The sequence below is a fragment of the Euprymna scolopes genome, chromosome 12, assembly GCF_053919585.1.
Source record: "Euprymna scolopes isolate OS-2025 chromosome 12, ASM5391958v1, whole genome shotgun sequence".
In the NCBI taxonomy this organism is placed as follows: Eukaryota; Metazoa; Mollusca; class Cephalopoda; order Sepiida; family Sepiolidae; genus Euprymna; species Euprymna scolopes.
Window position 1 is genome coordinate 155632249 of NC_136493.1, and position 22878 is coordinate 155655126.

A 22878-nucleotide genomic window follows, 5' to 3' on the forward strand; every position below is an offset into this window, starting at 1 on the left:
TAAACGATCACACAACATTAACCCTGATTAGATATAACACACACGATCCCCTTTATAATACAACAACACAACAAATACAAATTTTGGTGCTCGTTGACCAGTCCACTCGTACATGGGTTGAAAGAAAAAAAAATCGAACCTGGAGGTTACCATAGTGAAAAAAAAAAAAAAAAATAGACACAACGAAAAAAAAGAAGAAAAATAGACAGATTAAAATTATATATACATAGATTTATATGCTAAATTAAGAAGAACTGAAAATAAAAACAGATAGCTCGATCGACATACAGATAATGAATTGTTGATTTTGAATATGAAAATTGAAAACATAGAAGAAAGAAAAAATATTAATACAGCCAATGTGTAAAACAGAAAGAAAAAAAAAGAAAAAAGAGAATAGAACACGAACTTTAGTTACAGTGTGTGGGAGAATAAGCCTGTCAATTAAAAGAGAAACACGTAATTCAAAAATGTTGTTATGAGTTAGAATGTTACACAATTACAGACACTTAAAGTGTGCAATTTTGAAACTACAAAAGTCAGTGTACTTTTAGGAAAAACAATGTGTACTTTTTTGTGAAGAAACAATGGACAGGTTCTGCCAATGTGAAATTTTCTTTTTCTCTCTAATTGAGAATTTTTTTTCTGGTGTAGAAAAATATTTTTCATTGTATGAAAATCGATGTAAACCGTTTTATGAAATGTTAAAATGTATGTTTTTTTTGGATTAAGAAAGAAGAGAAAGACACAAGTGTAGTCTTTGGGTGATGGGATTCCATTGAGTTCGAGTAGGATCAACATGGAAAAATGCATGTGTGGAAATCCCAATATTTTTCACTAAGCTATATGCCTTGAAAGGCAGCCACAAGTAACGACCTGGAAAAAAGTTTTTCCAATATGGCAGAGCGAAATATATTTCTGTCTAGCATCAGGGAGCAAATGGAATTCCCCTGACGTGGTGTAAGTGGCAGAAGAGGAAATGGCAAGTGGCCATAATAAGAATTACTCGGATAAGTAAAAGGTGATATGATTTTTTTTCTTTTTCAGAAAATCCCAGAGTTGGGTGACGTGGACAATTTTAGTTTCCATCGATTGTTATTTTGTTATGGAATCTTTGTTTTGTGAAGGATTGTCTGGAAGTTTATAAGTGAGTCGTTTTTTTATTTTGTTTTTGGAAACGACTATGTATTTTAATTGTACCTATTTACTATGCCTCCCCACGGGACAGAGTTAGACACCAGGGTCGTTTTTTAACGTGGAGAAAAGGTACAAAATGTCTATGTATTTTTTGTAAACGACTGTGATTTCTTTTTATTTTTGATATTCTGTGAAATGGTAAAGGTGATGCAACCGACCTCAGAATTTGTTGGCGTGAACAATTTTGGGTGACCACGAATCTGTGTTTTGTTATTTGAAATTTAATTCTTGGTGAAGTGAGACTTTGTGAATGCTTATAAGGAATTTTTTTTTTATTATTATTTTTATGTAATTGATGTTTTCTCAAATCAGAATTTTGCAGGTTTTTCTTGTTCTTTTACATGTATTCTTTTTTCGCAGAATGGAGGGGGAGTGAATCATTGCCTTGTGGGGTCTATTGAAATAATTATTAATTTAAAAGTAAGAACATGTTGTTAATTAATCAATAATGATAGTAACATTAATAATAAAATTGGGAAAAAAATAAATAAGATTTAAGCAGTGTAAGAAAAAAAAAAGACACACTATTGGGTTGAATAAGGGGTCAACTAGTTCTTAAGTTTTGGAAGAGTCAAAGGTTCAGTCAATATTTATTCTAATTTTCGAAATGGTTGTAGAATTTTTTTTGTGTCGTTTTCTTTCGTGGGATTTTTCTCCGGATGCGTAATTCGGTGGGAGACATAAGAAAATGCTTTTGTAATGTTATAAGAAAAATCTTTTATCTTGTAGGAGTCATGTGCTTATGGAAATGCATTATAGCATGATGAGAGATATTGTGATCTCTGCATGATCCTAAGATGCGAGATGGGGGGGGGCCATGGGGTCACAAGGAGGTTGACCTTCGAGAGCGCAAGGATTCGCGCCACATGGTATTATTTGTGGATGTTATTTTATTTATTTGAATTATAATTTATTGGATAATGGCTAACAGTTCCTTTGCCAGTGGGGTGTGCTTAGGATTCCCTTAGTATAAAGTGGGTAGTAGAAAATGTATGTCTTCGCCATACATTTTGATAAATAATGGGGGAAGGAATGTTATAGAATGGATTGAGAGAAAGAGGGGGATGACTAAATTATATTGTAGACATGCTGACCGAAAGTCAGGGTCAGCTGAAAGGATTGCATGTGAGTCACGTGATCAGGTTAGCTGAATCATTGAGATTTGGTTTGGACTTAGAAGGCAACGGACAGCTTAACAGTGTCTCCTCCCCTTCACTGGGGGGGCGCAGACGTGTGTAGAAATGAGACCAAGGGAAACCATGCAAGCCAGAGATTCACTTTCCATCCTTCTGCGAGACATCTGGAAAGTGAAATAAACTATAAAATCAATTCATCGTTTTGGAGTGACTGAATCTTCGTCCAAGCAGGTACTAGTCTCCCTCCAAGACACAAGATGAATCCAGATAGACCAACATCCATGATGCAGAAGGTATGTCGAAAAATACATGTACTACACACACACACACACACACACACACACACATCCGCATATGAACATATCATAATAGACTGACCACTAGACGATCACAAAACGTTTACCTTGTTAAGATATCACACACACGATCCCCTTTATGATACAACAACACAACATCTTATCATGTAAGAAAAACGTTAAAAAAGGTGGTGAAATGGCACAAAATAGTTCCATGGTCCAGAGGTTAATACCATGCAAACGGTAAATTTGCGACGGGTTTAAATGCCAGATTCGTTTACAGCGGCCTCGAACCCCTAAAAACACCAACGAGAATGGTCGGCGTTATGTTACTGTTACAGTTAAAATAAACATTAAAATAGGAATTTTTAAAAATGCAATATTCAATTAATAAATTAATGCGGTGGATTTATTTGTACCGTCATCGTTTAGAAAATAAGTCAGGACTAGTCACTAAAATTTAGCAGCCATTTGTGGAACAAACCGCTTCAATATAATTGATGTGTGTTTTCTTTCTTACGTAACGACCGAACGGATATTTTCTTACAAGGAACGAAGTAATACATTACACCGTGTTAGAATGACCGTTATTTTATTTTATTTTCTTATATGAAATATTTCCCTTAAATAATTTTTATATTTAAATTGTGTTTTTAATCATTTTGTCTTTATTCTTTTCAATCTTGATATATTTTATTTTTCTAATTAATTCAACACACAAAACAGAAATCGTGTCGATTGACAAAGAAACGCAACAAAAAAGCAGATGTTCTGTTTTGAACACAAAGAAATCATCCACTGTTTTCTTTCTTTTTTGTTTTTGTTTTGGATTTCCTAGAATGAAAGGTAAGATTTTTCTTATATGTGTGCGTGTGTGCGTGTGTGTGTGTGTGTGTAGGTTTTAATTTTTTTATTGTCATAATTTTATTAGTATGATTTAAATATCATTACAAATATATATGGTATTGTTTTACGATCTAACCCAATATTAAGAACGACTTTCAGGATTGAGAGTGTATATTCCGAAAGCCGTTCTTAACGTGGGGAGGTTGAGAGTGTTTATACTACGCTGGGGGTTGTGTCGTAAAAAATACCAAAAATATTTTTAAAATAATATTGGAACATCAATCATATTTTCTTTAAAACAATAACCCAAATTATGCGTGTGTGTGTGTGTTTTCGAGTTTCATGCAAAAAATAAGGTACTTATACAGAATTCGAACAATGATATTTTAGATAGCATTTTTAAGTTAAATTCAATTTTTACGGTATCTTTTTAAATTATTAGGTGAAAGTACAGAATAGTTAAAGTCCCACGCCTAAGAACGAACGACCTTCTTAAATAATAATATTATTATTATTTCAGCACGATCCGTCCGTCAACTGCACAACTATCTAACCTTACCTTGGTACTTATGCAGAATGCGACCTTGTTATTTTTTTTTTTTTTACAAAGGATTTTCAAATTAAATTCATTTTTACGGTATCTTTATTTAACGTTTATTATTAGGTGAAAATTAGTTATACAATAGGAGGCACTACCAAAAGTCACCACAGAATTATCGGTATTATTATACAAACACCGTGACAGCGTTAGGGTTAGGGTTAATTCGCTGTCACGGTGTTTGTATAATAATACCCAAAATTCGAGGGGGGCTTACAAAATGCTTAATATTTGTGTAATAATATTTTCAAATTGGTTTTAATCTGGCGATAAAATAGCTGACAAGAGTCATGTTTATATTGAAACTTAATATTTAAAAAAAAAAATAAATTAAACACAATTAATTAAAAATCTCTTGTAACGGAACATTTTGAAATAATGAAATTTTAATCGTTTTAATCTTAAAAATTAATTAATTTTTAGAAAGCTTCTTTTTCTTGGCAATTCAACTGATTATAGTATATATTAATTCGAAAAAAACGCTATTTATAAAAACATTAATTAAAAAAATTAAATATTAAATTTATATATATATTTTTAATTGCAACTTCAAGGTAATTTTTTGTTCAATATGTATATTAAAATAATAATTTTTTGTTCAATATGTATATTTAAATAATAATATGTTTTACTTATTTGAACTCTTATGTTTCATAATAACTAGAAATTTTGATAGATTTAAATGTATTTTGTTCAAATTTCGAAAAAATAAATATGAGGGTGGACACGCACTAAAAAAATATTTCCCCTCGTATATTTTACGGAAACTGCATTTTATATGTAATTTCATTCTAAAATGGATAAGTATCGAAAATTTCATGAAAATCTGACCATTAGTTGATTTTTGCTAGATTTATTAAACACGGGTATGTCTTCACGTTCAAAATGCTTACTACATGGGAAGGTTATTTTAAAACGCCAATTATGTAAACAAGATTTTCGCCTCGCAATTTCATTATTTTCGTACGATGAAAAAAATTTTTTTTAATTATTACTAGTTTATTTTGCCCTTCTTTTAAATGGTACAAAAGTTATATTGATAATATTAATTTATAATAAAGTTACATCGTTTTAAATATGAGGGGGGGGATAATTCGGTATAATAATACCGAATTTTGTATGTCTTTTTACCGAACAAAATATGGAACCCTGTAGGTAACCAAATGAACATTCAGTAAAACCGTATTTCATATTTAATATACAAATGTTTATAATATTATTAATCGTTAAACTGTGTAAATCTTAAAACCTAACAAAATTATAACAAAGATTAATTATTAATTGAAGTTTGAAGAAGATAAACAAAGATTTTAAAAATTCATTAAGTCGCTTCTGCTTTTCCATAGTTTGTATAGTTAACACAAATTTGACATCACGAAAACATGTGATCCATTTTTTACAATCGTTTGGCAGCCCCTATTGTACAAATATCCTCAAACCAGGTAATCACTAAAAGGGACTTTACACCGATATCGAGCAGAAGCTTGTTTACATGTTTTACAAACTTTGAACGGGTAAAATATAATCGCATAATTATTGAAAATAAAATATAAAATACGATATGTACTATAAAATTAAACGAAAATTTGGTGCTTATGCACGCTATTTTTAAATAGTTTTTTTTCAAGTTAAATTAAAGTTTCACGATATCTTCTTTTTTTTTTTCAGTTGTAAGGTGGAAGCATAGAATAGCTACAAAACACCCTCCGTGTTAAGAATGGCTTTCAAAATAACATTATTACTTCAGCACAGTATCAAAAAATACATAAGTACCCAAAATTTTATTTTTATTGTTCAATGTTTTTAATATTAAATTATAAAATAAAACATACTTAACCATTTTAAAACTTCATCTTGCATTATTTGTTAAACAGCGTGGTTAATTTAAATTAAATTTTAATAACATGACGATCACATTTTCAATAATTATGTGATTATATTTTAGCCATTTAAAGTTTGTAAAACATGTAAAAAAAAAAAAAATTCTGCTCGGTCGACCCTTAAGAGTCCTTTAGTGATTACCTGGTTCGAGGATATTTGTACAACTAAACGGCAAATCTGCCAGAATTAATACGAGAAAATCGAAATATTGAATTTCAAGTAAAAGCAATGGTATCTACTTTAGGTGCTCAGATTTTAGCCACATTTTCGCATTGCGAAAGACTAGCTCTGCTAGAAACCGCCGGTGTTGTACAAAAATAATCCTTTATTATGGGCCAACAAATTTGTGTTCGTGTTGAATTATAATTAAAAGCTAAATAATTACTTTTTGCAATTTATGCAAATTTTTATTCACGTTTTTTTGAAAACTTGAAATTTATTATTTTTTTTTTTCTGAAAAAGGAAAAAATAAAAAATAAAACTTATCTTTGTTCATTCGTAAAATTAAAAGTGTGGTAAGTTTTTTTTTTTTTTTTTTTAAAGTCACAACTGATCAAGGATAAAATGCACTCGAGGATAATTTTTTTTTTTTTTTTTTTTTGCATACGTCGATGCCGGAATAACACTTAGATGAGTTCATGTGGCGTCAACAATATGGGCGAATGGAGACCGATGCCTTTGAGAATATTTTAAAACAAATTGGCGAGTTTTACAAAGTTAATTCATATATTTAAGCAGAAAAAACTAAAACCAAAAGCAATGTACATTAAGTCTAATAAAAGAAGCTTCTTATAATAATCAAAGCTTCCTATGTTTTTATTAAAGTCTTTGAATTACCCCAAAAAGTTGATTTGTATGGGTTTTTTTAGGCACAGATTTTACACACACGAGATGGACTAACATTAATTATTTGTTATTGAAAAATTATTTGAACTGCTTTATTAACAAAATTCTTTTTTTTTTGTAGCATATATTTGTTGTATGTATCATTTTTCGTTTTGTTGTATCATTTATTCTTATCCTCGAATGTGTTTTATCCTTGATAACTAGCAACTCTATAGGAAAAAAACTGAAATTTATCCAAAAAGATGGACTTTGTTTAAAAAGTCCCTCATTAAAGTGTGTTTAACCCTAATAAGTTGCGACTCATTAGAAGAGAAAAAAAAAATTACGAGTAAACCTGAGCCTTTTCTGGATAAGTTTTAGTTGATTTTGTTTCATTTTAGGAAAAAAAACCTTATCCTCGAGTGTGCTTTATCACAGCTACTGAGAGAGTAGGCCGGTGAACATGACAGCGTGACGTCATTACCAGATCAACATGTAGTGTTCAACCACGTGGCTATAAAAAAATATTTTTTGTTGCCTTAGATTGTGGCTGTGGTAATTTTATGAAGGTAGTCCAAATGTGTATACTTTTTTCTTCTTCTAAAGAGAAAAAACAATTCTTCATTTGGATAATTATATAATTGCAATTATTATAATTTTAATCTAACAAAATCTAACAGTAAGTGAACTTGTTTTTGAACTTTTCTTTCTATTGAAAGAAGTCGAATATTTGTAATTTTTTAGAAGTGACAAAAAAGTCAGTAGACACCATTGTTTTTTATCTGAAAACTCCATTTATCGACTACAAAAATTCATTCTGATAGTGTAGAAGCGTCCAAATGTTTAAAATAAGTTGTTTTTTGATAGCACAAGTGTTAAAAAAAAACTTTCATACATTATATGACTAAATTCTGTAATAAAACTTGTGAAAGACATAAATATATTATTTCAAAAAAGACACCATTCATAGAAATGTAAATAATAAAAATTCTCGTTTTTTTTGTGATAATAAAGTGTTAAAACAAAAAAAATATTTATAGACATGTAAAAAATGAAAGTTTATTATTTTTTATTGTTTCATGATAGCACAAAAAGTGTTTAAACTAAAATAATCTTTTGAAATAAATTATTTCCATGTTTTTTTTTTATTTTGTTTATGTTTACTGACTTCTATTCCATATTTAAGTAAACTGAGTCCACTTCCAGCATCTTAACTTTGCGTAGATATCATTGGCTTTACTTGAAGTTCAATATTTCGATTTTCGAATTTCGCTCTAATAACTAAGAAACTCAAAAACCTCATATTGGTAAATTTGTAGATTAATCCACTCACCCACCCCTGCAAAAAAAACGAAATTATAATTTTTTCAGGCGATTACATGTGTACACCTTAAAAATCTTTGCCAAAATATATATATATATATATTAGAATTCTGGGTCAGGCATCTATTTCACATTAAAGCTCCCCCCGCCCTGGTAAATGCTCCTCTTGTTTACAAAGGCTTTCTTTTTTTCTTTTTTTTTATTATATTTTTTTTAAATAAGCAAACAAACAAAAGATGGGGTTATTAATTTTTTCATTTGTTAGCTCTTAAAGAGGTTGCCATATTTTATCACTGTTTATCTGTTTTTTGCAGTGGTCACATGTTAAATTAATTCACTGTTCAAGAAAAATAAATAATTAAATGTATACTACTTCTTCTGATTACTTTTATTTTAAAAATTTTAATTAATTTTTTATTTGGTCAAGTTTATTTAATTTATTTAGTATTTTTAATTTTTAATTTGAAAATATCTCGGATTATTATTAAATATTAGTAAATAAGCTTGGACTATAAAGAAATCGAAACAAAAAACTAACAAACAAAAAGGTATCAAAATTTAATTTTCTACAGACCTGTATAAATAGGTATATCCAATTATTGTCTATTCTAAAATGTGGACTTCAAACGTATTCAGTATATGAATTAATTAATTATTTATTTAAATACATGTTTAATGTAAATTTCAATGGAAACATGCTTCCAGTGTCGTCCCCATACTTAACAAAATACATTTTCTCATAAGTGAGCTGATGTAGCAAAATAACTCCTATATAAGTGGAAAGAGAATTGAATGAAAGAAATATATTTTTTAAAGAGAATAAAATCAATAGTTTTGTTTTTAAATTTAATCCATGATAAAGACAAAATATTTTGGCGCAAATCCAGAGTTCAACCTAATTAAAAAACGCAAATACAGAAAATCTTTATGATGTGTGTATCTGTCATGTGACGAAAATGTTATATTTAAAAAAATCACATAAATTGATCAGGAAGTGTATTTTACATATAGAAATTCATTTTTCACGATTTTTTGTGATTTTAATTGTAAAGTTTATTATTTCTGGAAGAGTGTAGGAAAGTGCTGCATTTCTCGATCAATTTCATAATAGTTGAGTACTATAAACAACCATTTTAGTAGGCATTTTGTTTCTTCTGAGGTTTGATTAATAATTGAAGAAATAAGACGAACATCAGCTTCAGGGTTTGATCTGTCTAAAAACACACTATTTTCTGGCAAAACTGTTATAAATTTTAGTAATATACAGGAGGGAGCTGAAGTCTCAGCACTGAAAATGATATCCCCCCCCCCCAAAGAATAACTATGTCTAAAATCTCCAAAAACCAAGTCCAAGCCTTATGATATTATTCAGAAGCATCTAAAGTATAGGCTAATATACAAATCAAGTTTAATTAACAAAATTTTAGTGAAGTCATTGACACGGCTATGGCCCATTTTCTGAAAATTGTCAAACAAAATAATCAACTACTCTACAGAGATTGGCAGATCCAAAGTTTGTCTTCATGTTAAATTATTTAATTTAAGGTTAGGAATAAATTTGTGAAAGATGTTTTCAAACACAGATTTTATTCATACTTGTCATCTCAAAGCCGGAAGTTTCACACTTATGAGACTGCCGGGAAACATGGCTGAGTAATGTTATTTGCTGAGATAAACAAAATAGACACATACAAAAAAACTAAAATAAAAAGAACAAGGGAGTATAATAAAAATGAACATGAAAATAAGATAGAAAATATTGTGAACTGTAAAACAAATCATACGATCGCCATTACAGATAAGAACATATATAAATAGAGGCTGAAGAGAATTTGATATTATCAACCATGTACTGGTCTCCTTTGTGTCAGATTTGAAACCGACAGTACCAATGTTTTTCTGACCTTCTGTAGCACATTTAAATAAATATTATGCTCTTACATCAAATTTTCTTTATAATCCAGCACAACCACTACACAGTACATATATAGATGTTTGTAAGTTAATTCATAGGAAAATATGTTGTCAGAAAATTTAGAAGGTAATTGTGACAATATATGCATGAAAAATGGTAAAATATGTAATTTAGTGGATTTGTATGAAAGTTACTCAGTTTCTATATACACACTAAAAAAATTGTTAATCTATGATGATTTTCTAATATTAATATTTTATCATTTTCTGGACCAGATTTCTAGATTAGCTGTTTTGAGTTAAATCCAATAATAGTTCTAATAATTAATACATAAATGTTGCAAAACATTATTTATTTTAGCATAGTATATGTTAAAATATTAGTCAAAATGAAACGAGATTATAATAAAATTTCTTTATGGAATATTTAATTATGAATTGTTGAAGGTTAACTATTCATCCCTGATGAAACAAAAAGGTGAAATATATAAGTCACTTTTAAGTTGTAAAAAAACTTAAGTTTCTATACAGTAAAGATTTCTAGAATATAAATGTTTTAGTTCAATTCAATAATTATTTGAATATTAAAGTTTAATTATATTTTATATTTTGTATTTACAGCTGATCCTGCTTAACAGCATCTGATGAATTTGATCATTTAATTTTACAGAAAAATCTACCCTTATAATGAAAGTAAAACGTTTTCACAGTAAAAAGGGAATACCTGTTCATGGAATATTCCTTCATGAATTGTTCTTGAAACAAAAAAGAGAAATGCATAACTGAATTTTAAGCTGTAACAAAAAAGCTGAAATTTCTATGCTGGAAAGAAATAATATATGACAAACATTGTCCATAAAGCTCAAATATGTCAAAACGTAGTAAACTTATAGAAAAACAAAATGAAGAACCGAACTCGTATTCTTGTGAAATCTGTGATTATTCGTGTTCAAGTAAATCAACACTTGCAAAACATTTCCGATCACACACGGGAGAAAAGCCATTTTCATGTCACGTGTGTAATTCTTCATTTAGTCAGAAATCAAATTTGGTTGTTCACAGAAAAAAACACACTGGAGAGAAACCATATTCGTGTGGTGTTTGTAATTCTTTCTTTACAAGAAAAGCCAATTTAGTCGAACATATGCGAACTCACACTGGAGAGAAACCATATTCTTGTAAAATATGCGGCCATGATTGCACGCATAAATCAAATCTCGTCGTGCACATGCGAAAACACACCGGGGAAAAGCCATATTCTTGTAAACTGTGTGAATATTCATGTTCGCAAGAATCAAGTTTAATTATTCATGTAAGAACTCACACAGGTGAAAGGCCATTTGCTTGTAAAGAGTGTGGTGCAACTTTTACTACTAAAACTAATTTAGTTGTTCACATGCGGAGACATAATAGATAAACAGAGAACTTGAATGTCTACTAGACACCATCCTTGAGTGCCTAAAGTTTTTCTGTACAGGGATTTATCAGGATCATCTGGCATAAGGATACTTCACCTTACAAGTAAACAGTAAATATTAAAAATCACGTAGTATTCACAGACCAAATAATATCTCCTCAGTATGGCTACCCTGCACTGGCTCCAAGTGATGTAACCTATAGTTACACTGCTAAGCTGGGTGCTTAGCTAGACTAAATGAATCCAGTAAGACCACTAAAAATATATACTATAACATAGTTAACTGGTCAGCTATGGAGAGGAAATTAATGTCCTTAATTTTTTACTAACTCAACGTTTGAGAGGCAAAGGAGAACTTCAATAAAATATTTAAATATCTGTCTGTAAATTTTTAGCCTGAGGAAAGGGCCTCTTGATTTTTGAGAAATTCTACTGAAGTAAAATAAAAAAATAACTTTGTTCACAGGTGACAGGTATCAATTGACAGACTAAGCAAAAAATTAATATTTATATGAAATCCATAGTATGTCACTAATATATATATATATATATATATATATATATATATATATATATATATATATATAGTGGTGCATCGGTACTCGACCATAATTCGTTCCAGATGTTTGTTCAAACACCAAAAGGTTTGACAACCGAACAAATATTTTCCCTTTAAATTAACTGAAATATAGTTAATTGGTTCCAGAGTTTAAAAGTTCCTTTTTATCAGTAAACTTGGAGGATTTTATACATCTATTTGCACAGAAAATCACTAATAAGCATATATTAAGATGATTGCAATAATATAATCTATACATGCACTAAGAGAGTAAAATGTATGTAATTCCAATTGAACTGTTTTTATCTCTTACTTTTCAATGATTAGCTGATAGTGCAAATGGGTGGATGAAGAGGGATAGGGAGGTTACTGCTGGAAGGAGAATCTGCTTCCATCAAAACAGAAGGCAAATTGGAATCTGGGGTTCTCCCTTTGGCAAATTTCTTGAATAAAGATGATTCCTGTACGGAATGTTCTTTACGTTTAAACTATTTATCCAATGAAATTTGTTTTTTTCTATTGTCCAACACTTGCCAAAATTGCACATGACATTGCCATCAAAAATGTTTACATGTCTACTGGTTGTAGTGATATCTGGGTAATATTAACCACGAAAGCATCAATATCATTCCACTTGTTGCATATTTCTTTCAATACTCTTGTTGGTGCATCCTTTCCTCTTCCTCTGAATGCATGCTCATATTCTCAACAGACTTATTTTGTTCATTTTGAAAATGACGTTCTTCTGTTGTCAGCTGAGATGCATGCTCTCCCAGTAGTTCCTCAATATCATGGGTGTCCACCACCAAACCTAGGCTAGAGACACAATATCCTCTACAATGGCTTCAGCTTCCACAAAAGCAGCCTTTTTACTGAGACCTGCAATATCGTCAAACCCTTCAAATTCACATTCTGTAACACAATTGGGCCACAATTTCCTCCAAGCAGAATTCATGGTCCTATAAGAAACATCAGACCATGCTTTATGCTGTGAACGATATTAAAACGATTTCTCCAGAAATCACGTAGGGTCAATTTGGTGTCATTGGTTACCTTGAAACATCTAAACAAAAACTTTGTGTAAAGCTTCTAGAAGTGTAAGCCATTTTGAGTTTTAGAACAGTTTCAGATGGTTCGCTGTTACACACAAATCCTGGGAGGTGACTTGTTTGTAGTAGACAGTTCCACAGAACAAAATATTCTTACCGTGTCGAGACGGAAAAGAACATGTGAAATTACTCCAGAAAAGGTTTAATATTTATGAAGCAATTCTGGTTTCTGATTGGTTGGTAGAACGTGAATTAATTTGATTCGTCAGTTCTTAGCAGCACCGTTTATAAATAGAATCGTCCGACTGTGTGGGATCATACCCCATTAAAAACCCAAAATGTTGCAACATTAGCAATAACCTTTTCTAACTATTTTTCAACAGTAAGGGCAAACACTTGAAAAATCCATTCAGTAAAGAACAGCCTGGTCAACTGTAGTTTGAGTTGTCACCCTTTGCAAATTGGCTGTTTGGAGAAATGGAAAACTAGATGGCTCTGTGTGGTTTGAGTTGTCCCCCTTTGCAAATTGGCTGTTTGGAGAAATGAAAACTAGATGGCTCTGGTTGATAGTCAATTTGCATAAGTGGAGAAATGGGCAGCATATAAACGGTACTTTTTTTTAAGCAGCGTGAAGAGCGCAGAGAGTGAAACGACGGTTGGAAGAAGTGACGGCGAATTCTTTTTGTGACGGTGAATTATTTTTGGACGTTGAAGAGCTCGACCTTTTGGAAGGAACAGCTGTGTCTTATATATATTTTTTTAAATTTCTTTTTTTTCTACTTCACTACAAGCTATTCCGGCGGGAACTATGGAAGCAAAGAGGATCAGCAGTGAGATGCTTAAGACGTTCTCTGGCGAGGGAGATGTTATAACCTGGCTGACCAAGGTTAAACTTGTCACTAAGTTGCGGGACATCGCAGATGTAGCCAGCTTGATACCACTGTATCTTGATGGTGATGCTCTGGCCCTATATCTGGAGATGCGGGAGAAGGATCGACTGTCTGTTGACGCCATTGAGGAAAAGTTGAAGGAAGCATTTACCGAAGGACCGTTTGTGGCATATGGCAAACTAAGCCGTATGGTGTGGACCGGAGAGCCTGTCGATGTTTACGCCAACAATATCAGGAGGTTGATGGGACTAGCAGGATTCAATGGAGGAGGCCGTCAACAGATGGTTAAGATGGCCTTTATCAATGGCTTCCCGGACCATATTTCTATAGCTCTGCAGCAACTGCCCGGTGTAAATACTATGGAGGTGGCAGAGTTGATTACACAGGCTAGGGTGCTGGCCAGGAAAAAAGGGAGTGAGCAGGGAATCGTAGCTGTCACTCAATGAAGCAAACTGCAGCAGGAAATTGTGAAGGGCAAAAAGCAGAGAGAACTGTGGCAGAGATGCCAAGGCCCCCATATGGCGAGGGAGTGCAGGGAGCCAAAGCCAGAAGTCACGTGTTACCGCTGTGGGGAAGCCGGTCACATCAGCAGATTCTGTCCCCAGGGAAACGAACAGGGAGAAGCCACTGCGCCGGTGTATTATTCGATGAAGGTGCTTCAGGGTATGTCACTACAAGTAGAGGTGACCCTAAATGGACGAAGTGCAAAAGCCCTTGTCGACACGGGCTGTACGTCAACAATTGTCACCAAAGACATGGTTGACACATGCAATGGAACCAGCAGCATTACGGCAGTTGACGGCAGAGAAGTGAAGTGCAATGGCACAAGTATCGTTCGGTTGATGGTACGTGGGATGTCACTAACAATCCAGGCGATTGTTATTAACAAAATTGTCACGGGTGTCGATGTGGTGCTAGGGATGGACGCAATTGCTTGACTAGGGGGCGTTACGGTATATAGGAACTCCGTGAGATTTGGAGGACATCAAGGGGCTGCAGGTGTGCAATTCGAAAAAGGTGTCACAGGAACGACCGGGTTAGACAAAAGTTGCACGATAGAGGACCAAGATTTCTCTGCACACTTTGATGGTGAGAAATGGACAGTCAAGTGGGCATGGAAGGGAGCACCTCCCATACTGAACAACAGATTGGAATGCTATGAGCATACGTTGCGAGGAGGCACAAGAGTTGAATTTGAGAAGGAGGTGGACCGATGGATCTCAGAGGGGATTTTAAGATCATGGACGGAGAAGGTGGAAGGTGTGCTGCCATTAATGGCGGTTGTTCAGCCCACAAAACAAAAAGTTTGGCCAGTACTGGACTTCAGGGAGCTGAACGTACACATTGCGTGTCACACGGGAGGCGATGTGATGGACGTGTGCGGAGAGACCATGCGAGAGTGAAGGCAGATTCAGAAGGCTGCGACGATTGTGGATTTAAAATCTGCATACCTACAGATCCACATTTCACAGGAATTCTGGAAATACCAGCTGGTCAGATACAAGGGCCAAACGTACTGCCTGACCAGGTTGGGTTTTGGCCTGAATTCTGCACCAAAAATCATGGCAGCGATCTTCAAAGCGGTGCTAAGCAAGGAGGATGCAGTCAGAAGAGCCACCAGTTCCTAGACTGATGATATTTTGGTGGATGAGACGGTAATAACTGTGGAGGACGTAGTAAAACACCTCAACAGCTTTGGGCTAATTGCAAAATGCCCGGAATCGTTGGAGGGAGGAGCTGTGTTAGGGCTCCAACTAAGAAAGGACCAGATAGGATGGCTAGTGTTCCGGAGGGGAAATGAGATCCCGGAGGTGTCGAAAAATTGAGCAGGCGAGAACTCTTCTCAATATGCGGAAGACACATTACCCTATTGCAAGATGGCTATGGACTGCATGTAGTTATATCAAAAGGCGAGCTAGTGGAGCGAAGTGGGAGGATGGAGTTGATAAAGAGACTGTGGACATTATGAGAGAGATTATTGAAGAGGTGAAGAGGGAGGATCCAGTGAGAGGTGTTTGGCATGTACCCAACAGTGCAGAAGGTGTTGTGTGGTGTGATGCAAGCTGTATAGCAGTGGGGGTCACCTTGGAGATAGGTGGTGTTACGGCAGAAGATGCTGCTTGGTTGCGGAAGAAGGACGATGTGGCTCACATAAATGTGGCGGAACTGGATGCGGTTATGAAGGGCATCAACTTAGCCTTGAAATGGGGGCTACAGAATGTTGAGGTGAGGACCGACTCAGCCACTGTGTTCTCTTGGATCCAGTCCGAAGCTACAAGAGAAAGGAGGGTGAAGACGAAAGGCGCTGCCGAGATGCTAGTAAAGCGTCGATTGATGATGTTAAGGGAGCTGATTAGAGAATTTGATCTTCAACTTAGGGTCACTATCGTTCCTTCAGCGAAGAACAGAGCAGATGTGATGACGAGGGTGCGGAAGACCTGGCTAAAGGCGCCGAATGAGGTGGCTGTTGCAATATGTTGTTTGAATGAAGACACTCTGAAGGATTTGCATGACCTGCACCATTTTGGAGTGGATAGAACCTTGTTCTTGGCTAGGAAGGTGGACCCCAGAATCACAAAGGAGGCCGTTAGGACAGTGGTTGAGAGATGCAGCCGGTGTCAATCAATCAATCCTGTGCCGAGTAGACACGAAGCTGGTGAGGTTCAGGTGGCAGAGAACTGGTGCAGGTTGGCGATAGACGTAACGCACTATTGACAGAGGCCGTATCTGTCAATGGTCGACTGTGGACCAGGAAGAGTAGCCATTTGGAGGGAAATCAAGGCGGAAAATGCAGGTGAAATTGCAAAGGTCTTGGAAGAGATGTTTTTGGAGAGGGGTCCAGTGATGGAAGTGCTAATGGACAATGGAACTGCCTTTCACTCAGCTGCCATGAAGAATGTGTTGGATAAGTGGGGAGTGCAGCACTATTTCAGGGCTGCATATAGACCAGGCGGAAATGGAATTGTGGAGCGGCATCACAGGACCATTAAGGCTATAGCTGAAAGGGGCCAGATTTCACCACCAGAAGCTGTATTCTGGTATAATATGACTCCAAAGTAAGGGCAAAAAGTGGAGTCAATGCCGCAGAGGGCAGTCTTCAAGTACGAGTGGCGGCATCCCCGAACTGCACAGGTACCCGCGGAGGAAGGAGAGAAGCGAGCGACTGTGCGAGTGGAAGAGGAAGTGTGGATCAAACCGCCTGATCGATGTACCACACGCTGGGGGAGGGGCATTGTGACAAGTGTCCAGTCCCCGAACAATGTATCTATCGACGGCATCCCTCGACACATCCTTGATGTGCGGCCGGTAGTGGTGTCATCAGAGGAAGACAGCGACGTTGAGCCAAGTAGCGACATTCACGAAGAGGCTCCATGGAGATCGCAGCAAGAGAGACGGCCGCCATGTTGGTCGAGCAGCTACGTGATGGGTTGACATGTGATGATCGTGTAGATCAAGAGGGCGTGTGGTTTGAGTTGTCCCCCTTTGCAAATTGGCTGTTTGGAGAAATGGAAAACTAGATGGCTCTGTGTGGTTTGAGTTGTCCCCCTTTGCAAATTGGCTGTTTGGAGAAATGGAAAACTAGATGGCTTTGGTTGATAGTCAATTTGCATAAGTGGAGAAATGGGCAGCATATAAATGGTACTTTTTTTTAAGTAGCGTGAAGAGCACAGAGAGTGAAACGACAGTTGGAAGAAGTGACGGCGAATTCTTTTTGTGACGGTGAATTATTTTTGGACGTTGAAGAGCTCGACCTTTTGGAAGGAACAGCTGTGTCTTATATATATTTTTTTAAATTTCTTTTTTTTCTACTTCACTACAAGCTTTAGAGTTTGCTCGCCACATAATGGCTAAATTACTTTTGATCACTTTGTGTGACTTGAAAGCCCGAGGATTCTCAATGATAGATAAGCTGTGGTTTCACCTTACAATTTCCGCTGGCATTTTTATATAACAATAGTGTGCACCTATTTTTCATAGGTTTATGCTCAGAAAGTGACTTCTCTTTTTGTGCAGTGAAGGTCCTGTTTGGCATTTTCTTTCAAAATAATCCCGTCTCATCACAATTAAAAATCTGTGGAGGTAAATATACATTCTTTTTTACAGTTTTCAAACTTGACCTTGAATGCGCCTGCTGCCACTTTATCGTAACTTGCCGCCTCTCTATGTCGATTGATGCTACAAATACCACTTTTTCTTTTAAATTTCTCAAACCATCCTCTGCTAGATTTAAATTCAAATTTCTCATCACTTATCAAAAGATTTAATTTCAATACATCATTGTAAATGTTACTTACTTACATTGTCTCCAGCTAACGTCAATTGCTTTATATATATAAAAGCGAAAATGTATGTATGTTTGTGTGTATGTTTGGATGTCTGCTAAAAAATTTCAACAAACGCGACGAAAATTCACAAACTTGGTATTGCATCGAAGCTCCATCCTTTGCTCGAAAAATATCGAAAAATTGGCCAAAAACGTTAACTTTTTCACCCCGAAATCGGCAATTTTCGACAAGGTGGGGGGGTCAACAAAAACGGCCCTCTCGTGACAATGACCGATTCTACGCATGCGTCAGATGACGTTGTGACCTGATTTACTTTAAATAGTTGAAAAACCAAACAAATTTCGTGAACGTCGCCTTAGCTCAGTTGGTTAAGGCCTTGTTTCATTATCTAAATGTTTTGGGTTCGAATCGTGGTGTGAGATGGTTTTTTTTTTCGATTTTCTAAATTTTAATATCGAAACAGGCTTATTTAAGCCATTTTTCACGTGTTTGTTTTCTGTTTTCATCGTTCGTTTGCCTTACGTTTTTTTGTGTTTTTTTTCCCCGCTTAGTGTTAACGTTTTCTTTTTTACTTCGCTTATAACAAACAAACCTACGTCGTCGTCGTAATGCTCGACGACTTCCGGCCGCGCACCTGTCAATTTGGTTCTTAAATAAATTCAAACATCATTCACTAACTCATTCTGGCTGGCCGATTTTATTTTCAAACTTTGCCTCAGGGCTTCGGGTCCGATCTCCCTCCGGGTTCTTTTTTATTTAACACCACACACACCTCCAAACACCTGGGCATCACCGGGTACCCCCCGCTAGTGTAAATATAAGTTAACTTTTCTGCTTACTCTAGTAACTGTGGCCTTTGTTTAGTAATTGTAGTCATACCTTTAGCTACATCACTAGCTTTAATAGAATCTTTATGCTTTAAAATAGTACTTATAGTTGATTTTTGCCGTTTCATATTTCTTTGCAAGCACTGACACACACATTCCTCTTTCAAATTTCTCTGTCAGTTCCTTTTTAAATTCGATTATTGTTCTCACAGTTTTCTGTTTGACTTTACTGCTTTTATTTCTCTTTTCTTTCTTTTTATCTAGTGGTAAAAGAATGTCCATCTCTTCTTTGTTTCTAAAGTCTTTACACAACGCTAAACCAATTATTTGAGCAACAGTTTTTTGTGCAATTTATTACTGTCATCTCGAGATATATCTGCTTTGTTCATCGTATTGAAATCTACTTACCTTTTTCTTTAACTTTTTGGATACCTCAAGGTCCTTTGTCGTCCCATGCAAAAAGGGGTCAACCAATTGAATTGCATGGTTCTGGTGCCACGCTGATGTGTTAAAAATAACTCAGACACTGTCTAGATTGTCAAAGGGGTTGCGATGACACTGTTCTAAATATAACTTGTTGCAAAGTTCAGACTCGCATGGCGACGTCGTCAGGATGGGGTTGGGTTGTCACACTACACTTCAAAAGTATCATGACCAGAATGAATTACAACGTTCCATTGAGAAACGCTGCTGCTTGTTTACTTTCAAAGTGAAGCCAGCAGTTTGAACACCAATATTTCGTTTGACTACCAAAGCAAGAAAATCTCCAACTTTTGGTTTGAACACCAAGTGGTTTGATTACCAAAAAATTTGACAATCGAGGTATTACTGTATATAAGAAATAAAGGATGACAATTTAAAATCAAATAACACTTTATTAATTCATTAAGTTAATAAGGAAAATAATTCTTTAAGTCATGACATTTTGAAGCCTAATGCTTGTCATCAGAAGAGGAGAAAAATACCCAGATTTATATATACAAAAAAGCTTGAAGAAGGTCATTAGCCTATAAATAAATATATATATGTATATTTTGGCAGCATTTTTCTTTGATGCATATTTCATTAAATAACACTGACAAATTATAACTCGAAATGATGGATCAAAGCAACACAGGAATTTTAATCAAACATATACAAAAAAATCAAAAGATAATGGAGGCCATCTAGAACATATGCTGTAGGATGGAGAAAAAAAGGTCAAAGACCCTGGTGTTTTGATGTGATGTTTTGAATATAATAAACTAGTTATGACCAAAGTTTCATTTCATTCGGACAAAACACTAAGAAACGAGGTCTAATTAGAGTTGAGGCCCGTTTTTTTTTGGGGGGGGGGTCACCCACTATATGTATATTAGGTTTTTGTATGTCAATATACTTTCTTGTATGAGGCATGGTGGATCAGGTGGCAAGGTACTCATTTCTCATATAAGTGACAGATTTCGAGTACCAAGTTTAGTTATGGCGTGGCCAAGTAAGACGTCTCAGTAAAGAGAAGAAAGGACTGAAAGTTTGAAATGCGGGTAAGTAAACCCTTTATATGCTAATGTCGTATAGCAGTGACCTAATGTACTGCTTGATAAGGCTATGGATACCATTGATATCTTCCTGTGAGAAGCTTGTGTTGGTCAATCGTACTTATGAATGATGTTCAATGATATATAGCTTTTTATGCTATCAGTATCCACCAGAGCCTTCAGGATTATTCCATTCACTGAAAGTTTAATTATAGCTTTTGACAGGCAATCAGGTGATGCAGCGGTTACAATGGGTGTGATTAACAATTCACAAGCAACAGTCACCTTCGTAGGAGAGTGATTTGATCAACAAACAAGTTGAAAATGTTCCCTCCTGCCACAGCTTCTACAGACCGCATCACAGGTAGAGCATTTAATTCATGGATGTCATCAATTACTGCAGAAGAAACATTTTCCCCTGCTGCAGCCAAAACATTTTCGGAAGTACAAGAAACTTCATGAGTCACTGATTGTTCGGCAGTGGCACCATATGGTGTGGGGTTGAATTGTCAGTTTTTAGAGAACTAGCTAACTCTGAAGCATCTTTCAAATTGAGTGTCCTTTCTAAGAGTCGTTGTCAAATTGTATGAGAGTGAATGCCTGTTACGAGGGCATCATAAACTGTTTGATCACAATGTTCTTTGGCTGTTACTGTCTCAAAGCAACAATCCACAGCCAGCGAATCTAGCTTCTGCAAACAATGATACATCATTTCACTGGGCTCCTGCTCAGAGGTTGCCAAAAGATGTCTAGAATGGACAATGTTAGAGGGCTTTACAAAAAGAGACTGGAGTTTAGCAATGGCTGATTCATATGAGTAACATTTACTATTAATTTGTGCACTGGATGGGAGATGTAGTTAGTAAGAAAGTCTAGTTTGCTAGTTGGGTGACAGTTAATTGTCCTCAAGAAGTTGTTGAATTTACACTACCAATGTGTCCAATGGCCTACAGAATCAGATGCTGAAGGGTTACCATCGAAACATTGTTGCTTCAGAAATCGATTTTTGGATTAGATTCTAGATGAATAAATTGTGATGATTTGGAACACGGAAGACGAATGAAAACCAGGTAATAAAGCTTTATTCATCTAGAATCACAGGTATACATGCTGAAATAGAAGAATGTGTAAAATCTTAGCAATTTTCCAAAGTAACTCTGTTAATGACAACGACTATCAACAATTCTGTCCCCTCTATATCTGTGCCTAAACTTAAAGACAAATTCCATGAACAAAGCTTCATTTCTAGAACTGTTTTCCTGGCCTACTTCCAATGTAAACAGGTTCTCGTTGAGTTGTCTCCTTAAATAATCAAATTGGATGATGGAATATAAAACCAATTATTGAGCTTAATGATCAAAGGATGTGTGATTAAATGCTTTAAAAGAAAATTGGTACAAACCTGTTTTTATGCAACCTGTAGTTGACAGGTAAAACCTATGCATTAACAGTTAAAAAGAAAAGAAAATTGGTTGCTACTTCTCTTTATATGTTTGTGATCTTGACACCAGATATGCAAATGAAATGCTTCTGGTTATGAATAAAAAGGCTGATTTTTCACAAATTGGGGGAGTGTGGCTGTGGATGTTAGAGTAGAAAGTTTTGATAGCAGAGTTACGAGTTTTGGAGTAATGAGTTTTGGCAGCAGAATGTCCAGTTTTAGAGCAGTACAGTTTGATAGCAGTCTAACAGATTTGAAGTAGTGAGTTTTGACGGAAGTACGGCAAATTTAACATTGAAAATTGTTACTTGGAAAGTGTAGAATAGTTAATTTTTGACTATTTTACCAGATAAAGTAAAGGACAAAATTAAAGTCGGATACAACACGTTAGAACAAATGAAAAAGATGATAGAACATAAGTATCTGCTGGTGAAAATATTAAATAAAAACGTGAAGTTTCAGTTAGATTTGGAACCAGACTTATCATAAATTTGAATATATGGAAAAGATTAAATAATTCTACCATGCTAAAATTTTGCAAAACAGCCAGAATGGTAACTGGGTAGAAAATAAATTTTGAAGGTGGATTAATCACTAATGTTGCATTTAACAAAGAAAAATAAAAGTGTTCCTGTTAAAAAAAACAAAAAAAACAGGAAATCTTTTTGGAAATGAGATTGAATGTAACAATTCCATTTGTGAGATTAGCCTATATGTTTTTGTTATATAGCAGAGTGAGTGTATATCAACAGTGTGATGTCTAGTAGTTAAAATATTCTACTGTTGTATGTGTGCAATGTTTCACATAGAATAAAACAGTTCATAACCATCAGTCTGTGTAGTGCACAGGTTAATAACATACCTCTCTGTTGTATA

At 34.8% G+C, this 22878-nt stretch overlaps 1 long non-coding RNA gene across 2 annotated transcripts in view; it reads right to left on the reverse strand.

The window, feature by feature from the left end:
- The window catches only part of LOC145291575 (uncharacterized), a 127789-nt gene that overhangs the window by 28633 nt on the left and 76278 nt on the right, over positions 1-22878 (reverse strand). The window contains exon 3 of one of the 2 annotated variants that reach the window (XR_013869460.1): positions 18986-21671. The exons of the other annotated variant lie outside the window; for it this stretch is intronic. This is a non-coding gene — a long non-coding RNA (uncharacterized LOC145291575). Of the gene's footprint in view, positions 1-18985; positions 21672-22878 lie in introns of those variants that run through there. 2 annotated transcript variants of the gene reach the window in all.